Below are 20,809 nucleotides of genomic sequence, written 5' to 3'. Positions count from 1 at the left end.
CCGCTCACTCACCACCACTCACCATCACTCATCGTCAATCACCACCACTCACTCACCACCACTCACTCACCACCGCACACTCACCACCGATCACCACCACCACTCACCACTCACCCACCATCACCCACCATCACTGACCATCACTCACCACCACGCACCCTTTCTTTCTCTCCCTTCCTTCCTCAACTCTCTCACTCCTTCCTCTCATTCTCTCTCCTCTCTCCTTCACTCGCCCGTCGGCTCTCTCAGCCAACCCTGCCACACCTCTCGCTCACTCACTCTCTCACACTCACACACACTCACTCACACACTCACTATCACACTCACTCACTATCACTCTCATACACACACTCACTCTCTCACACTCACACACACTCACTCTCATACTCACACACTCACTCACACACTCACTCACACACTCACTCACTATCACTCTCATACACACACTCACATACACTCTCATACACACACTCACTCACACACTCACTCACTCACACACTCACTCACTCTCTCATACACACTCACTCTCACTCTCTCACACTCACTCACTCACTCTCATACTCACACACTCACTCACACACTCACACACACTCACTCTCTCACTCACACACACTCACTCTCTCATACACACTCACTCACTCTCATACAAACACTCACTCACACACTCACTCTCAAACTCACACACTCACACTCATACACACTCTCATACATACACTCTCTCATACAAACACACTCATTCTCATACACACGCACTCACATACTCTCATACACACACTCTCTCACACTCACTCGCTCTCTCATACAAACACACACACTCTCATACACACACTCTCACACTCACTCACACTCTCATAGACACACTCTCACACACACTCACTCTCATACACACTCTCTCATACAAACACACTCACTCTCACACTCACACACTCACTCACTCACACTCATACACACTCTCATACACACACTCTCTCATAAAAACACACTCACTCTCTCATACAAACACACTCACTCTCATACACTCACACACTCACACACTCACTCTCTCACTCACACTCACATACACACTCACATACACACTCTCTCATACAAACACACTCACATTCTCACACACACTCACACACTCTCATACTCACTCTCTCTCACACTCACTCTTCTCTCACACTCACTCTCTCTCACACACACTTTGACTCACACTATCTCTCCCGCAATCACATAAACACTCACTCTCACACTCACTAACACACACTCGCATCTCCCACACACACTCGCAATAACACACACACACTAACACACACACAAACACACACACTAACACACAAACACACACACAAACACACACACTAACACACACACACTAACAGACAAACACTAACACACACACACTCACTAACACACACACACTAACACACACTCGCATCTCCCACACACACTCGCACCAACACACACTAACACACACACTTACACTAACACACACACTTACACCAACATACACACACACTAACACACACACACTTAACACACACACCAACACACACACACTAACACACACACACTAACACACACCAACACACACACACCAACACACACACACACTAACACACACACTAACACACACACTAACACACACACACACTAAGACACACACACACTAACACACTAACACACACACACTAACACACACTACCACACTAACACACTAACACACACACCAACACACACACCGACACACACACCGACACACACTAACTAACACACACACACACACTAACTAACACACACACTAACACACACACTAACACTAACACACACACACCAACACACACACACTAACACACGCTAACACACACTAACACACACACACTAACACACACACACTAACACACACTAACACACACTACCACACTAACACACTAACACACACACCAACACACACACCGACACACACACCGACACACACTAACTAACACACACACACACACTAACTAACACACACACTAACACACACACTAACACTAACACACACACACCAACACACACACACTAACACACGCTAACACACGCTAACACACACACACTAACACACACACACTAACACACACTAACACACACTAACACACACACACTAACACACACACTAACACACACTAACACACACACACCAACACACACACCAACACACACACACACACTAACACACACACACTAACACACACACACTAACACACACACTAACACACACACTAACACACACACACACTAACACACACACACCAACACACACACACTAACACACAAACCGCCCACACTCACTCAGACACTCCTCCCCCCCCCCATCTCTCTCCCTCCCCCCGATCCCTTCGGAAGGAAGCGTCTGTTCTTAATCTACTCCGTCTATTGAGTCGCACTTCCTGCGCTGTGTGACGGCTGAGTGGACCTAGGGGTGGGACGGCGCGCACCTCCCTCCACCATCACCACCATCACCATCACCACGATCATGACCACCTACACCATCACCACCATCACCATCACCACCATCATCACCACCACCATCACCATATCCACCACCACCATCACCACCCCTCATCACCACCACCACCATCATGACCACCTCCACCATCACCACCACTATCACCACCATCACCATCACCACCACCACCACCACCACCCTCACCACCTCCACCACCATCACCACCACCTTCACCACCCTCATCACCACCCTCATCACCACCATCACCACCACCATCTCCACCACCATCACTACCACCACCACCATCACCACCCTCACCACCTCCACATCGCGTTGGCCACTCACCACTGGAGACAGCACAAGGCAAAGGTCCCCCAGGTAGCCTCGAAGAGACTGTCAGGAGCAAGTGCTGCTAGAGACCTCTACACAAAGACAAAGGTCTTCCAGGTAGCCTCTCACTGGCTGTCGGGGGCAAGTGCTGCTAGAGACCTCTACACAAAGACAACGGTCCCCCAGGTAGCCTCGAAGAGACTGACAGGGGCAAGTTCTGTTCATGAGTAGCACCTACCCCGACACACAATCCCATACACTCACACACTACACACACACACACCACACACACACACAATTACATACACTCACACACTACACACACACAATCCCATACACTCACACACTACACTCACAATCACATACACTCACACACTACACTCACACACCACACACACACACAATTACATACACTCACACACTACACACACACAATCCCATACACTCACACACACTCACAATCACATACACTCACACACTACACTCACACACCACACACACACACAATTACATACACTCACACACTACACACACACAATCCCATACACTCACACACACACACTACCCACACACTCACACACACACATACTACACACACACACACTACACACACACAATCACATACACTCACACACACTACACACACACACAATCACATACACTCACACACTACACACACACAATCCCATACACTCACACACACACACACTACACACACTACACACACACATACTACTCACACACACTACACACACACAATCACATACACTCACACACACAATCACATATACTCACACACACAATCACATACACTCACACACAAACTACACACACACTCACACACAATCCCATACACTCACACACAATCCCATACACACACACACTACACACACACAATCCCATACACACACACACACCACACACACACACAATCCCATACACATCACACACACACACTACACACACACTACACTCACACGCTACACACACACACACAATCCCACACACTCACACCACACACCACACACACAATCCCATACACTCATACACCACATACACACACTACACACACACTACACTCACACACTACACTCACACACTACACACGCTACACACACTACACTCACACACACCACTCACACTACACTCACACACTACACACACTACACACACACACTACACACACACCCTACACACTACACTCACACACACTACACTCACACACACTACACACTCACACTACACTCACACACACTACACTCACACACACTACACACACAGACTACACTCACACACACTACACACACACTACACTACACACACTACACACAATCCCATCGAGGTGGTTCAAACGAGATTCGAAGTTTTCGTGGCTGCAGCCATTACTCTTTGGTTCTTTCGGTAAAGTAGAAAGAAAATGAATTAAATAATAATAGAATTCCTCGTTTTGATTGCAACACAAGCAACCATCATCAGGTAAGAACTAATGAGAAAACAAACCTCGCAAGCTTAGAACTATGATGCAATACAACACAGAGAGTCGGCCAACACAACAGTCAACACCCTACCTGGTTGATTACGTTCTTACAAAGATTGCTAAAGTTGAGAGAGAGACAAAACACAGACACGGAGACACACCGACAGAGACACACAGAGAGAGACACACAGAGTGAGCCACACATAGAGACACACAGAGAGACACGCACAGACACAGAGAGAGACACACAGAGACACACAGAGACATACAGAGAGAGACACAGACAGAAACACAGAGTGAGACACAGAGTGAGACACACACAGAGACACGGAGAGACACACACAGACATGCACACAGAGAGAGACACACAGACAGACACACAAGCAGAGAGACACACAGAGACACACAGAGAGACACACACAGACAGACACCCAAGCAGAGAGAGACTCACACAGTGTCTGTCGATGCAGGAGGATGTCACGTGACAGACCCAGCAGGTGCCATGGGTTGACTGCTGTACCAGGCTAGGTGCAGGAGGAGGTCACGGGACAGACCATGGGTTGACTGCTGTTCCAGGCTAGGTGCAGGAGGATATCACGGAAGAGACCCAGGTGCCATGGGTTGACTGCTGTGCCAGGCTAGGTGCAGGAGGTTACTGGACAGACCCAGCAGGTGCCATGGGTTGACTGCTGTGCCAGGCTAGGTGCAGGAGGATATCATGGAACAGACCTAGCAGGTGCCATGGGTTGACTGCTGTGCCAGGCTAGGTGCAGGAAGATGTCACGGGACAGACCCAGGTGCCATGGGTTGACTGCTGTGCCAGGCTAGGTGCAGGAGGTTACTGGACAGACCTAGCAGGTACCATGGGTTGACTGCTGTGCCAGGCTAGGTGCAGGAAGTTACTGGACAGACCCAGCAGGTGCCATGGGTTGACTGCTGTGCCAGGCTAGGTGCAGGAGGTTACTGGACAGACCCTGCAGGTGCCATGGGTTGACTGCTGTGCCAGGCTAGGTGCAGGAAGGTGTCACGGAACAGACCCAGCAGGTGCCATGGGTTGACTGCTGTGCCAGGCTAGGTGCAGGAAGCTGCGTTTTATCCGCCCGGCACTCCGCTCGTTGTTGTGAGCAGCGTCGCTCCTCTGCCCCTCCGCTGATATTATTGGAGCGGCGACTGCCTCCAACTGCCCAGTAGCATCACTGTGCACCTAGCCTGGCACTGCCCAGCAGCAGCGCCCTTCACGAGCCTCCTCAACATAGGCCAGCTTTGATAAACACACAATCACACTCACTCACTCTGTATATCTGGACTCTCAAAGCACACACACACAACCACCAGAAAAGACAAAGATCCCCGTGTAGCCTTGACAGACTGTAGGGGCAAGTGCTGTTCGTAGCGAGCAGCAGCAGCGCCTGTGAAGGCTGCCGGCACTGTGGCTACACACACAGAGGGGGTGGGTGGCCAGCACCACCACGCCCGGCCGCCTTTGTCTCCCCAGTGCCAGCGATGTTTACTACTACACACCGCTACACCACGTAGTGATTGGAGGCTGAGTCGAAACACACACAGCCTGACACACACACACACACCCTGACACACACACTGACACACACACACTGACACACACACACTGACACACACTGACACACACTGATACACACACTGACACACACACACTGACACACACACACTGACACACACCCTGACACACACCCTGACACACACACAGACACACACACAGACACACACACACTGACACACACACACTAACACATACACAGACACACTGACACACACACACACACACTAACACACACACAGACACTGACACACACACACTAACACACACATACAGACAAAGACAAAGACAAAGATCCCCCGTATAGCCTGAACAGACTGTAGGGGCAAGTGCTGTTAGCGAGCACCTATGAAGGCCGGAACGGTACACGAGGGGGTGGGTGGCCAGCACCACGCCCGACCGCCTTTGTCTCCCTAGTGGCGATGTTTACACACCGCACCAGGTACTCATTTCAGGCTGAGTCGACCTAGGGGAGGCCCAGGACCGGTTCAGATAATCGTCACTGGTGTTAGCCGTGAGCGGGAATCGAACCCGGGTCGCCAGGTTCATAGCGCAGCGCGCTAACCGCTGCACTACCGCTCCCCACACACATACAGACACTGACACACTGACACACACACAGACACACACTGACACACACACAGACACACACTGACACACACACACACAGACACACACACTGACACACACACACTGACACACGATGACACACACACTGACACACACTGACGACACACACACTGTGCACACATTCTCTGACCTAGACACACACACAGTTCATACAAAGACCTCCCATACAGCCTTGACGGACTGTCGGGGCTAAGTGCTGTTAGCAACAGACACACACACAGACACACACAGACACACACACAGACACTGACACACTAACACACACACAGACACTGACACACACACACTAACACACACATACAGACACAGACACTGACACACACACAGACACACACTGACACACACACACGGACACACACACTGACACACACACACTAACATACACACAGACACTGACACACTGACACACACACAGACACACACTGACACACACACTGACACACACACAGACACACACTGACACACACACTAACACACACAGACACACACACAGACACACACAGACACACACACTAACACACACTGACACACACACAGACACACACACAGACAAAGATAAAGATCCCCCGTATAGCCTTAACAGACTGTAGGGGCAAGTGCTGTTAGCGAGCACCTATGAAGGCCGGAACGGTACACGAGGGGGTGGGTGGCCAGCACCACGCCCGACCGCCTTTGTCTCCCTAGCGGCGATGTTTACACACCGCACCAGGTACTCATTTGAGGCTGAGTCGACCTAGGGAAGGCCCAGGACCGGTTCAGATAATCGTCACTGGTGTTTGCCGTGAGCGGGAATCGAACCCGGATCGCCAAGTTCGTAGTGCAGCGCGCTAACCGCTACACTACCGCTCCCCACACACACACACACAGACACACACACAAACACACACACAGACACACAGATACACACACAGTGACACACACACTAACACACACAGACACACGCACAGACACACACCGACACACACACTGACACACTTTCACACACAGACAAACTCTTTCACACAGAACAAAGCTCCCCCGTGTAGCCCACACGGGTTTATGGGGCAAGTGCTGTAAAAGGGGGAGGGGGGGTTATGGGGCTAAATCCACCCTTGCCCGGTCGCCTTTGTCTCCCCAGCGGTGATGGCTATTTATTTATATACCAATCAAGTTGCCTTCATTGGTACCAGCCTAAGTGCCACTGGGCTACTGCGGAGTTGTGAGAAGCGACCTGGCCACCTCAAATGATAGCAGCTCATCCGCATGGCCGATACCATCATCATCAGCATCACTGTGTCGCCATTCAGAGCGGCCACCAAATACTCTGAACGTGGAGGGGAAAGACCGGAGGACACTTAGACACAATCCACACTGAGACCACCACGGGGAGAGAGACACAGAGAAAGAGACGCAGACTCCACATACACAGCAGCAGCAGCAGGCGTTGTCAGGGTCGGGATCGAACCCACGACCTCCTGTGTACCAGGCGAGGTAGTCAACATCTCCTAGCCACCGTGATGATGATGAAAGACACGCAAACTTCAAATATACAGCAGCAGGCGTCGTCAGGGTCGGGATCGAAACCACAACCTCCTGCGTATCAGGCGAGGTAGTTAACGTCTCCTAGCCACCGTGATGATGAGAGAGAGACGCAGACTCCACATTCACAGCAGCAGCAGGCGTCGTCAGGGTCGGGATGGAAACCACGACCTCCTGCGTACCAGGCGAGGTAGTCAACATCTCCTAGCCACCGTGATGATGATGAGAGAGAGACACAAACTCCAAATATACAGCAGCAGCAGGCGTTGTCAGGGTCGGGATCGAACCCACGACCCCCTGTATAGCAGGCGAGGTAGTTAACATCTCCTAGCCACCGTGATGATGATGAGAGAGACACAAAAACTCCACATACACAGCAGCAGCAGCAGGCGTCGTCAGGGTCGGGATCGAACCCACGACCTCCTGTGTACCCGGCGAGGCAGTTAACATCTCATAGCCACCGTGATGATGATGAGAGACACACAAACTCCACATACACAGCAGCAGCAGGCGTTGTCAGGGTCGGGATAGAACCCACGACCTCCTGCATACCAGGCGAGGTAGTCAACATCTCCTCGCCACCGTGATGATGAGTGAGAGAGAGACACACAAACTCCACATTCACAGCAGCAGCAGGCGTCGTCAGGGTCGGGTTTGAACCCACGACCTCCTGTGTACCACGTGGTGCTGCTGCTGCTCGCTACGAACAGCACTTGCCCCTACAGCCTGTTGAGGCTACACGGGGGATTTTTGTCGCGTGAGTGAATGGCCTCATTGTTGTTGTTGGGCGTGAATGTTCACGCTAACCACTGCACCACCGCTCCCCACTCTCACACACAAACACACCGCACAATGCAGCTCTACTACTTACAATGCGAGCGTGACGTACAAACGTCTCATGCACCAAACACACCGTGCATGCACACACCACGTGTACACACACACACCACGCACACACACCACACACACCACGTGTACACCCCGTGCACACACACACACCACGTGTACACACACCACACACACGCCACGCACACACACACCACGTACACACACACACCACGTGTACACACACACACCACGTGTACACACACACACCACGTGTACACACACACACCACGTGTGCACACACACCACGCACACACACACCACGCGCACACACACCACGCGCGCACACACCACGCACACACACACACCACGCACACACACACCACGTGTACACACACCACGTGTACACACACACCACGCACACACACACCACGCACACACCACGCACACACACACCACGCACACACACACACCACGCACACACACACACCACGCGTACACACACATCACGCACACACACACCACACACACACACACCACGTGTACACACACACCACGCACACACACACCACGCACACACACCACGTGTACACACACATCACGCACACACACACACCACGCACACACACCACGTGTACACACACATCACGCACACACACACACACCACGCACACACACCACGTGTACACACACCACGCACACACACACACCACGTGTACACACACCACGCACGCACACACCACGTGTACACACACACCACGTGCACACACACACACCACGCACGCACACACCACGCACACACACACACACCACGCACACACACCACGTGTACACACACACACCACACACACCACGTGTACACACACCACGCACGCACACACACCACGTGTACACACACACACCACGCACACACACCACGTGTACACACACACACCACACACACCACACACCGCACACACCACACACCGCACACACACACACACTGCACACACACACACCGCGCACACACACACCACGCACACACACACCACACACCGCACACACCACACACACACACCACGCACACACCACGTGTACACACACACACCACACACACACACACACACCACGCACACACACAGACACACCACACACACACACCACGCACACACACCACGCACACACCACGTGTACACACACACACCACACACACACACACACCACGCACACACAGACACACCACGTGCACACGACGTAGCTAAACTGTGTACACACACACACACGTGCAGTGTGCATATCGTGCACACACAACCCAGCATAGACTCGTTACACAACGTAAACATTACCCTGAACATAACAACGCGCATGCCCAATGTATACACAACGCACATACACTGTATATACACAACTTCTACACACAGTCCATGCAACGTGCACACAACGTTCACACGACGTCCAATCCTTCCAGAACACCGCTCCCCGTGGCCGTGCCAGGCTAGGTGCACCTTGAGACGACCACGTGCAGTGAGTGTTCGCAAGAACTCAGGTTGCACACAGACAAAGGTCCCCCGTGTAGCCTCTAACAGGCTGTAGGGGCAAGTTCTGTTAGCGAGCAGCACCTACTAAGGCTACCGGCGCTGTGGCACACGAGGGGTGGGTGGCCAGCCCCACGCCCGGCCGCCTTTGTCTCTGTGTGTGTGTTACACACACAGAGACACACACACAGTGTGAGTGTTACACACACACAGACACACAGTGTGTGAGTGTTACACACACTCACAGTGTTACACACACACAAACACACACTGTGTGAGCGTTACACACACACAGACACACAGTGTGTGAGCGTTACACACACACAAACACACACAGTGTGTGAGTGTTATACATACACAGACACACACAGACACAAACACACAGCGTGTGAGTGTTACACACACACACAGTGTGTGTGTGTGTGTAACACACACAGTGTGTGAGTGTTACACACACACAGACACACACAGTGTGTGAGTGTTACACATACACAGACACACACAGACACAAACACACACAGCGTGTGAGTGTTACACTCACACACACACAGTGTGTGAGTGTTACACACACACAGTGTGTGAGTGTTACACACACACAGACACACACAGTGTGTGAGTGTTACACATACACAGACACACACAGACACAAACACACACAGCGTGTGAGTGTTACACTCACACACACACAGTGTGTGAGTGTTACACACACACAGTGTGTGAGTGTTACACACACACAGACACGCACACACACAAACACACACAGCGTGTGAGTGTTACACTCACACACACAGTGTGTGTGTGTGTGTAACACTCACAGTGTGTGAGTGTTACACACAGACACACACACACAGTGTGTGAGTGTTACACACACACAGACACACACAGTGTGTGAGTGTTACACACAGACACACACAGTGTGTGAGTGTTACACACACAGACACACACAGTGTGTGAGTGTTACACACACACAGACACACACAGTGTGTGAGTGTTATACACACAGACAGACACACACAGTGTGTGAGTATTATACACACACAGACACACACAATGTGTTACACACACAGACACACACCCTGTGTCACACACACACAGTGTTACACACACAGACACCCTGTGTTACACACACACACAGTGTTACACACACAGACAGCCTGTGTTACACACACACACAGTGTTACACACACAGACACCCTGTGTTACACACACACACAGTGTTACACACACACCCTGTGTCACACACACACACACAGTGTTACACACACACACAGTGTTACACACACACAGTGTTACACACACACACAGTGTTACACACACACACAGTGTTACACACACAGACACCCTGTGTTACACACACACACAGTGTCACACACACACACAGTGTTACACACACACACACAGTGTTACACACACACACAGTGTTACACACACACAGTGTTACACACACAGACACCCTGTGTTACACACACACACAGTGTTACACACACACCCTGTGTCACACACACACACACAGTGTTACACACACACACAGTGTTATACACACACACAGTGTTACACACACACCCTGTGTTACACACACACACAGTGTTACACACACACACAGTGTTACACACACACACAGTGTTACACACACACACACCCTGTGTTTACACACACACACACAGTGTTACACACACACACACAGTGTTACACACACACACCCTGTGTTACACACACACACAGTGTTACACACACACACACACCCTGTGTTACACACACACCCTGTGTCACACACATCACACACCCTGTGTTATACACACACCACACCCTGTGTCACACACACACACACAGTGTTCCACACCCCACACAGTGTTACTACACACACACAGTGTTACACACACACCCCGTGTTACACACACACACAGTGTTACACACACACATCCCTGTGTTACACACACACAGTGTTACACACACACACCCTGTGTTACACACACACAGTGTTACACACACACACACACAGTGTTACACACACACACACCCTGTGTTACACACACACACAGTGTTACACACACACACACCCTGTGTTACACACACACCCTGTGTCACACACACACACACCCTGTGTTACACACACACACACCCTGTGTCACACACACACACACACACCCTGTGTCACACACACACACACCCTGTGTTACACACACACACCCTGTGTCACACACACACACACACCCTGTGTTACACACACACACACCCTGTGTTACACACACACACACCCTGTGTTACACACACACACACAGTGTTACACACACACAGTGTCACACACACACCCTGTGTTACACACACACACACAGAGAGACGAGAGAGACACGAGGCGCGTCGCTGCCGTTGACCTACCGCCAGTCTCGCGATGCTCTCCCCTCACGACGCTTCGTGCAGCAGCAGCACCACGACGATGACCCCCCCCCCACCCCAACGAGTCTTGCTCGTTAGCAGCAGCAGTAGCAGCAGTAGCAGCAGTAGCAGCAGCAGTAGCAGCAGTAGTAGCAGCAGTAGAAGTGGCGATAATAACAAGAGACGCGTGAACTGCGCGTTGTCGCTACGGTGGGAAGACGCGAAGCCACAACGCGAGGCCTACCGCAGGCTTCAACTCAAACTCGCTCCCCTCGCGCGCCCGCTCGCCTTGCGCTGTGAGGAGACGCTCGCTCGCTGTCTCCCTCAGTCTCTCTCTCTGTCTCCTGGTTGTTGTTGTTGTTTGTTGTTGTTGTTTGTTGATCGGCGTTTTTCGCGGGAGCTGAATTCGCGGTGTGAGCGGCGCCCCTAACGGCGCGCGGCGGCGGCGGCGCGGGGAGTCACGTGACCCGCGGCGCGCGCCATTGTCACGGGGGGCGGGGTGGGGGGGGCGGAGCTTAACTGGAAGCACGGGGGGGGGGCTGTGATTGGATGAGAGCTGAGAAGGTGGGCGTGGTCAGTGGGTTGGGTGGGGGGGGAGAGGTGAGGGGCGGAGCTTAACTGAAAGCACGGGGGGGCTGTGATTGGATGAGAGCTGGGAAGGTGGGCGTGGTCAGTGGGTTGGGTGGGGGGGGAGAGGTGAGGGGCGGAGCTTAACTGAAAGCACGGGGGGGGCTGTGATTGGATGAGAGCTGGGAAGGTGGGCGTGGTCAGTGGGTTGGGTGGGGGGGGAGAGGTGAGGGGCGGAGCTTAACTGAAAGCACGGGGGGGGCTGTGATTGGATGAGAGCTGGGAAGGTGGGCGTGGTTACTGGGTTGGGTGGGAGGGGAGGTGAGGGGCGGAGCTTAACTGAAAGCACGGGGGGGGCTGTGATTGGACGAGAGCTGGGAAGGTGGGCGTGGTCAGTGGGTTGGGTGGGGGGGGAGAGGTGAGGGGCGGAGCTTAACTGAAAGCACGGGGGGGGCTGTGATTGGATGAGAGCTGGGAAGATGGGCGTGGTCACTGGGTTGGGTGGGAGGGGAGGTGAGGGGCGGAGCTTAACTGAAAGCACGGGGGGGGCTGTGATTGGACGAGAGCTGGGAAGGTGGGCGTGGTCAGTGGGTTGGGTGGGGGGGGAGAGGTGAAGGGCGGAGCTTAACTGAAAGCACGGGGGGGCTGTGATTGGACGAGAGCTGGATAGATGGGTGTGGTTGGGGGGAGGTTCAGAAGCACGGGGCTGTGATTGGACGAGAGCTGGGTAGGTGGGGAGAGTGAATGGGTTAGGGGGGAGAGGGAGAGGCGAAGGGCGGAGCTTAGCGGCAAGCACGGGGGGCTGTGATTGGATGGAACCTGAGTAGGTGGGGGCGTCATTGCAGAGGAGGGGCTATAAAAGAGGTGGGGGTAGAGAGAGGGGGGGGGAAGGATTGCGGGGTTGTGATTGGTCGAGAGCTGGGTAGGTAGGCGTGGTGGAAGTAAAGGGAGGGGGTCTTTTCGATTTGAAGCTTCTTTCGTGACTGCAGGGATTCATCTTCTTGGTTCTTTCGGTAAAGTCACGTAGAAGGGAAGTAATAAAATAATAAAAATAAAACATAATAAAATATATAATTATATTTTTTATTATGTTTCATTGTTATTATTATTTATTACTAAATAATAAAAACATAAAAAAATATTATTATTTTATTTTATTATGTTTTATTTTTATTATTTTTTTACTAAATAATAAAAAACATAATAAGTGATATTATTATATTATTTAATTATGTTTTATTTTTACTATGTTATTACTTCCCTTCTACGTGACTTTACCGAAAGAACCAAGAAGAAAAAAAGGAGGGGGTCTTGTCTAAAGTAGGCGTGGACAAAGGGCGGGTTAAGCCGTGAGGTGACGAAACCTGGGTATTTGGGTGTGGTTAGTGATGAGTGGGAGTATGTAGACTAGCCGTAGACTCAAGCCGCACCTTACCATAACAAAGGCTCAGTCCTTTGTTATGTAGACTAGCCGTAGTGTCAAGCCGCACCTTACCATAACAAAGGCTCAGTCCTTTGTTATGTAGACTAGCCGTAGTCTCAAGCCGCACCTTACCATAACAAAGGCTCAATCCTTTGTTATGTAGACTAGCCGTAGTGTCAAGCCGCACCTTACCATAATAATAATAATTAACCCGTAAAAACTAAGTTTTTCACTATAAATCCTTTATATGCGTGGCGGCTAGAGTCCTCTCGTCCTCTGGCTTGAGATGGCTGCCACCTATGGGTCAGATGATTATCTGCCACCATTAAGCAATTGGTAAATAAATATTTTAAAAAAATTCCCTAAACAGTGTAAAATTTTGGAAAAAAATTTTCACGAAAATAAATTGTCACACACAACGAGTCTGTGTGCAAAATGTCAGCTCGATTGGATCACGGGAAGTGGGTTAAAAAACGACCGAAAGATTTGCACGGTCGTAAGCAAGCAAACAAGCACGCAAGCACGCAAGCAAGCAAGCAAGTGAACTTGCATGCAGGACCAACCAATATGCCGCCAAGGCCCCGCCTATGTGTAAGTCCCAGTCCGTCTGGGTGTCATTGAACACCTGACACAGCATGGATGTGATGCTGCGATTTAGGCATTCTACCTAAATTCGTATTGGTTTTGAGGAAAATGTTTTACCCTGGTCAGTTAGAAGTTTTTCAGGGGCCCCTTGATCCATAACATATCCGCGTACAAAGGCTTCTGCTATTGACCGAGCGGTTTGATCCGCCAGGGGTCACGCCACCGGCCACAACGTGAAGTACTCGACCCTACTAGTAGACATTTGTGACCCCTGTTGGTGCGAGGTAGGGGTCCCTATACATCCAAGGCCACCAATTAGTCTTCTCGCAAAACCTCTATTGATTGTAGGGGCACTTTGATCAGGTGTGCTGGCAGCTTTCACCACGCACATTCTACACATGAAGCCGTCCATGCGCGGCAGAGGTTGCCAACGGGTTTTGATTCCTTACCCGTACCCGGCCGCACCAGGGTCGCAAACGGGTACCCGTACCCGGCCTTACCCGTACCCTACCCATAACCGGTCGGGTACGGGTAGGGTACGGGTATCGGGTACCAAATTGCGACCTCTGGGATGAAGCCATGTAGGAACTTGAATTGTGAGAAGAGACAAGACGTTGGGAAATGAGTGACAAACGGTTACTCACCAGTGACTCACGGTCTACTTGTACCCGTACCCGGCCGCACCAGGGTCGCAAACGGGTACCCGTACCCGTACCCGGCCGTGTACGGGTAGCCGAGTATCGGGTAGGGTACGGGTATCGGGTACCCGGTTGCGACCTCTGATGCGCGGATATCCACCATCATGCTCGGCGAAAGATAATAATGTGCCTTAATAGTAGAGAATGTTTTCAGCTCCTCAAAATGCACGAGGCAGCAGCCATGCACCTCCGCTACTAACCTCTGTTATGAATGGAGGTCGGCACGACAACACAGTAGGACTGTGCGTCGATCTCCCAACGCATCAGCAGCCCTTTGTACTCTATGAATATTTCTAGATTTTAAGCTTTCGTGACTGCAAGGATTCATATACTTAGGTTTTTTCGGTAAAGTCACGTAGGTAAACATTTTAAATTAATAAAAGTAAAATAAAAATCACGACGTTTCGGAGGCAACACAAGCTTCCGTCTTCATGTGGATACAGGATACAGCTATCATGCTGTGACGGTTCCACCTGAAGACGGAAGCTTGTGTTGCCTCTGAAACGTCGTGATTTTTATTTTATTTTTATTTTATTAATAAAAAAATTTTACCTACGTGACTTTACCGAAAAATCTATGAATATTGACGCCATTGGAGGCCAATCTCGTTCAAGCGTCTCATCCTCCCATTGCAATCGCTGCCACTCCTCTCGGCTTGACCCCAAATCTCGATCGGCCAGGGGAGTATCTGGTTTGCCTTCCCGTACATGCACAGGTGCAGTGAGGCACACCGCGTCAAGTGAGAGTGGTTTACACCTGGGTGACCCCTTAACACACACACACAAGTACCTGCCTCTGGAAGACGAGATAAAGCATCCGCATTGGTGTGGCGAAACCCCTTCCTGTGGACCACCTCACAGGTGAATTCTTGCAGCCTTTCAACCCACCTGGCCATCTGGCCAGAGAGTTGGTCAATACGTAACGAGTACTGAGGTGCTGCGTGGTCAGTCCTCACTGCAAATCTCCGTCCGTATAGGTGTGGGCGAAACTGTTGCAACAAAATGCACAATGGCCGGGAGTTCCCTCCTGGTTACGCAGTAGCGTTGTTTGGCGGATGACAATGCCTGCCTGCCATACGGAATCACTACCTCTTTCCCCAATTGTACCTGAAATAGGATATCCCCAATGCTCACCGCTTGCATTCGTATCTAGCGTGAAGGCAATGAAAAATCTGGGTATGCCAGTGGTGGCGCATCTGTGAGGAGCGTCTTCCATATCCCATTGGAACTGCTTTTGCAATGGCTGCGAAATTCTGTACGAATCGACGGTAGTAGGAAACAAAACCTATAAATCTTCTGACATCTGACACAGATACGGGGGTTGGATCAGTCGCCACTGCCGTTGCGTTGGCTATGTGCTTCAGGTATCTGACAGAAGGCTGTGCCAGATGGCATTTAGAAGGCTTAAGTTTAAATTGTGCTTCCCTGATACGTGAGAAAACCAACCTCAGTCGGTGTAAGTGTTCTTGGAAGAATCGTCCGAACACGTTTACGTCGTCTAAATATATCAGGCAAACGTCCCATTTCGGACCTGTTAGTACTAGTTCCATGAGCTGCTGGAATGTGGCTGGGGCCGTTTGTAATCCCATGGGGAGACAGTTAAAATGGAATAACTTCTGAGGTGTCCTAAAGGCGGTCTTGTTTTTTTAAATCATCATCCAGCGGTAGCTACCAAAACCCAGATGATAGGTCCAATGTAGAAAAGTAATTGGCGCCCGCCAAGAAGTCTAAGGACTTGTCAATCCGCGGTAGCGGATAGGCGTCCGTTATCTTGACCTTATTTCGTCGACAAAAGTCGACGCAAAACCGCAATGAATCATCTTGTTTCTTTACCAGGACGATAGGGGCTGCCCCATGGGCTCGTGGATGGCGAAATAATATCATCTTTTAACATGTCGTCGATCGCATCTTGTACAAGCTTTCCTGACCAGCCATCTTGCCTTCCCGCAACTGTTGTAGGAGTAGCGTTACCGCCTCCATGAGTTGATCGACTCGGTCCACCCAGGGCCTCCTTCTCTCGCAGGGTGGAGGGCTCTCAGACGAGTCGCTCCTCGCCTTTCGCCGTCTTCTTATGGTTCGAGGAGACGTCCCGACTCCGTCTGTAGACCGTGCTGCTGTCTCCAGATCGCTGGGATCTCAGTCGGGGTCCTTTCGGTTACCACGCCGAGGCATCGTCGCGATGCTACCACTGCCACCAGTTGTAATGAGTCCACTAGACGAAGATTGAGATGACACACTCTTCTTGATTTTACGCACGAGCTCACACTGCATGCGACCACTCCACTCCAAATCCCACCAGGAAGCGCCCCGATCGCCCCGCCTCATCCGGTGATGTCACCGCTCTCCCTTGGGTGTTCCTCTCTCTCACGCCCCGCCTTCTCTCTCCTTTTCTTTGTGACGTCATGGTTAACAGGAACGTGGAATCCCATGGGTATTTATACCCCCGGATCGTGTAAGTATTTGTATAGAGACCCATACCCACAGAAAGTCATCTTCATAGAGACCCATACCCAGGGACCCACAGAAACCCATACTCAGAGACACATACTCAGAGATCCATCTCATAAAGAACCATATAGAACCACAGAGACCCATGCTCATAAAGACCCATACTCAGGGAGCCACGTAAACCCATACTCAGAGACCCATACTCATAGAGACCCATCTCACAAAGAACCACATAAACCCACGGAAACCCATACTCAGAGACCCATACTCGTAGATACCCATCTCACAGAGAACCACATACACCTACTGAAACCCATACTCAGAGACCCATACTCATAGAGACCCATCTCACAGAGAACCACATAAACCCACGGAAACCCATACTCATAGACCCATACTCAGAGACCCATCTCATAGAGAACCACATAGACCCAGAGAGACGCACACTAAAACTAAACTATGTTCATTTTTCCTGGTGTAAGGTCCCACTTAGCTGTGCAGCTCGTTTTCAGAAGTGGTCCCTGGCTATCACAAACGATCGCTCATCGTACGGACAATTACGACCGGATGAATACTCTGAACGCATGACGTTGATTATAAATGTGGAGGAAAAAACCGGAACATGCAAACTCCAAACATACAGCAGCTGGCGTCAGGGTTGGGGTCGAACCCGCGACCTCCTGTAGACCAGGCGAGGTGATTAACATTTCTCCACCCGTGGCGCCCCAAATGTTGTGAGTTCCTACTCACCACCTCCACAATGTCTCCCCCGTCTCCAATGGCAGAGCAGCAACGAGAAGAGACGAACGTTGGCACGGCTTTGTATTGAACTGAGCCGAGATATTTGTTAGAAGTAGGGGAGAGATATGCCGTGGGGGGGGGGGGGGAGGGGAGTCCCAAGTGGAGCAGTCCCCATTCACTCACCTACCCACTCATGACACCACTCACTCACCCATTTACTCACTCACCAACTCACTACACCACTCACCCACCCACCCACTCACCCACTCACGCACTACTCACTCACTCAGTCACCCACTCACTCACCCACCCACCCACTCACTCACCCACTCACTCACTCACTCACCCACTCACTCACCCACTCACTCACTCACCCACTCAGTCACTTGTCGGGGTCGCTGGCCCCCGAAGTCCCTCCGTGCTCCGGGCTTATGGCAGGGGCTCTGCCGTGCGCCGACCCCTCGCTGCTCTGCGAGCAGCTGCTGCCGTCGCTGGGCTCATCGCCCGACGGCTCCCCTCCCTGGTCCGTCCCTCCGCGAGCTCGTGTGAGAGGCATAGCTCGCCGACCGCTCTCGTTCACCTGCAAACGCTGCGTTGTCTCTCCACGGATCACGCGCTATTTAACGGGGGTCAGGGGTCGGAGGGCGGATGACGCTGCCCTCACGTACACAGCTCCCCGCGGCACTCACTCACCTGGCGAACCACTGTGTACACCCGCGCACCCACACGCTCTGCTCCCCGCGGCACTCACTCACCTGGCGAACCACTGTGTACACCCGCGCACCCACACGCTCTGCTCCGCGCGGCGCTCACTCACGTGGCGAACCACTGTGTACACACGCTCACCCACACGCTCACACTGCTCGACAAGATCACGCGAGGCCACGCTTCGCTATTAATGATTTATTACCTGCTACCTGGTAACTAATGTTGAATCAGTGAGTCGACGAGGCTGGCCTATTCCACTAAACCTGTACCTATTCCCTATCCATCGGCTATTATCCTACTTCACCTTCTTACTCCCTATTAGATGCCCACGGCGGTTCATTGATCCCGTACTCGCAGCGTGCCTCGATGCGTCTCACGGACGTTCGGGTCGCTGGAATGGAAAGCGTCCTGTCGCCTGGCGCTGGAGAGAAGAGCCTGATTTCCCCTTTGCGCCCCCTATTTATCCTCCCTACCTCAAAAGGATGCTGCGCTGAACAATGGGCTCGCGCACCTCGAGCACGCGCACGGCGGTTCCGGGCGCTTTTGATATGCTAATCAGTGAGCGGCGTGCGCAGCGTAAATCCTAATTAATCCCTTACCCTTCCTAACAATGGGGCCTGCGCGCTCAAGCGTAATGATCCCAACCCTCCATGACTATGCGCAAGAGCCCCTGCGGTCCCGCTATTCATGCTGTCCCCTCCCTCCTCCGCCTGTCTCGTCGACCCGTGGGGGTGTGTGTGAGGGGATGCGCCTCAACCGCGGTGGCCGAATGCCCCACGCCGCGACCACACAATATTAAGGCTGGTCGCAGCGCCGCGGCGCAACGTAGCACGGGGGAGGTCGTCCAATTCCCTGATCGCCGGAAACCGTGAGAGTTAATCCCGATAAGGGTTTCTCGGATAAAAACCGGCCGATCAGGTGATCTCCCTT

At 51.7% G+C, this 20,809-nt stretch overlaps 2 protein-coding genes across 2 annotated transcripts in view; both read right to left on the bottom strand.

The window, feature by feature from the left end:
• The window catches only part of LOC133359922 (uncharacterized PE-PGRS family protein PE_PGRS54-like), a 53,823-nt gene extending 40,634 nt beyond the window's left edge, over positions 1–13,189 (bottom strand). Inside the window, exon 1 of the mRNA XM_061578482.1 lies at positions 12,714–13,189. The gene's annotated coding sequence lies outside the window, so the exon portion shown is untranslated. The remainder of the gene's footprint in view (positions 1–12,713) is intronic.
• Positions 1–20,809, bottom strand: part of LOC133359975 (uncharacterized) — a 341,563-nt gene that overhangs the window by 47,939 nt on the left and 272,815 nt on the right. The gene's annotated exons all lie outside the window — the stretch shown is intronic.

This window comes from Lethenteron reissneri, chromosome 66 (assembly GCF_015708825.2).
Source record: "Lethenteron reissneri isolate LAM-NWPU_2019-01 chromosome 66, ASM1570882v1, whole genome shotgun sequence".
NCBI lineage: Eukaryota > Metazoa > Chordata > Hyperoartia > Petromyzontiformes > Petromyzontidae > Lethenteron > Lethenteron reissneri.
Note: the sequence above shows the minus strand (reverse complement) of the source record. Positions and strands in the feature narration are given on the sequence as shown.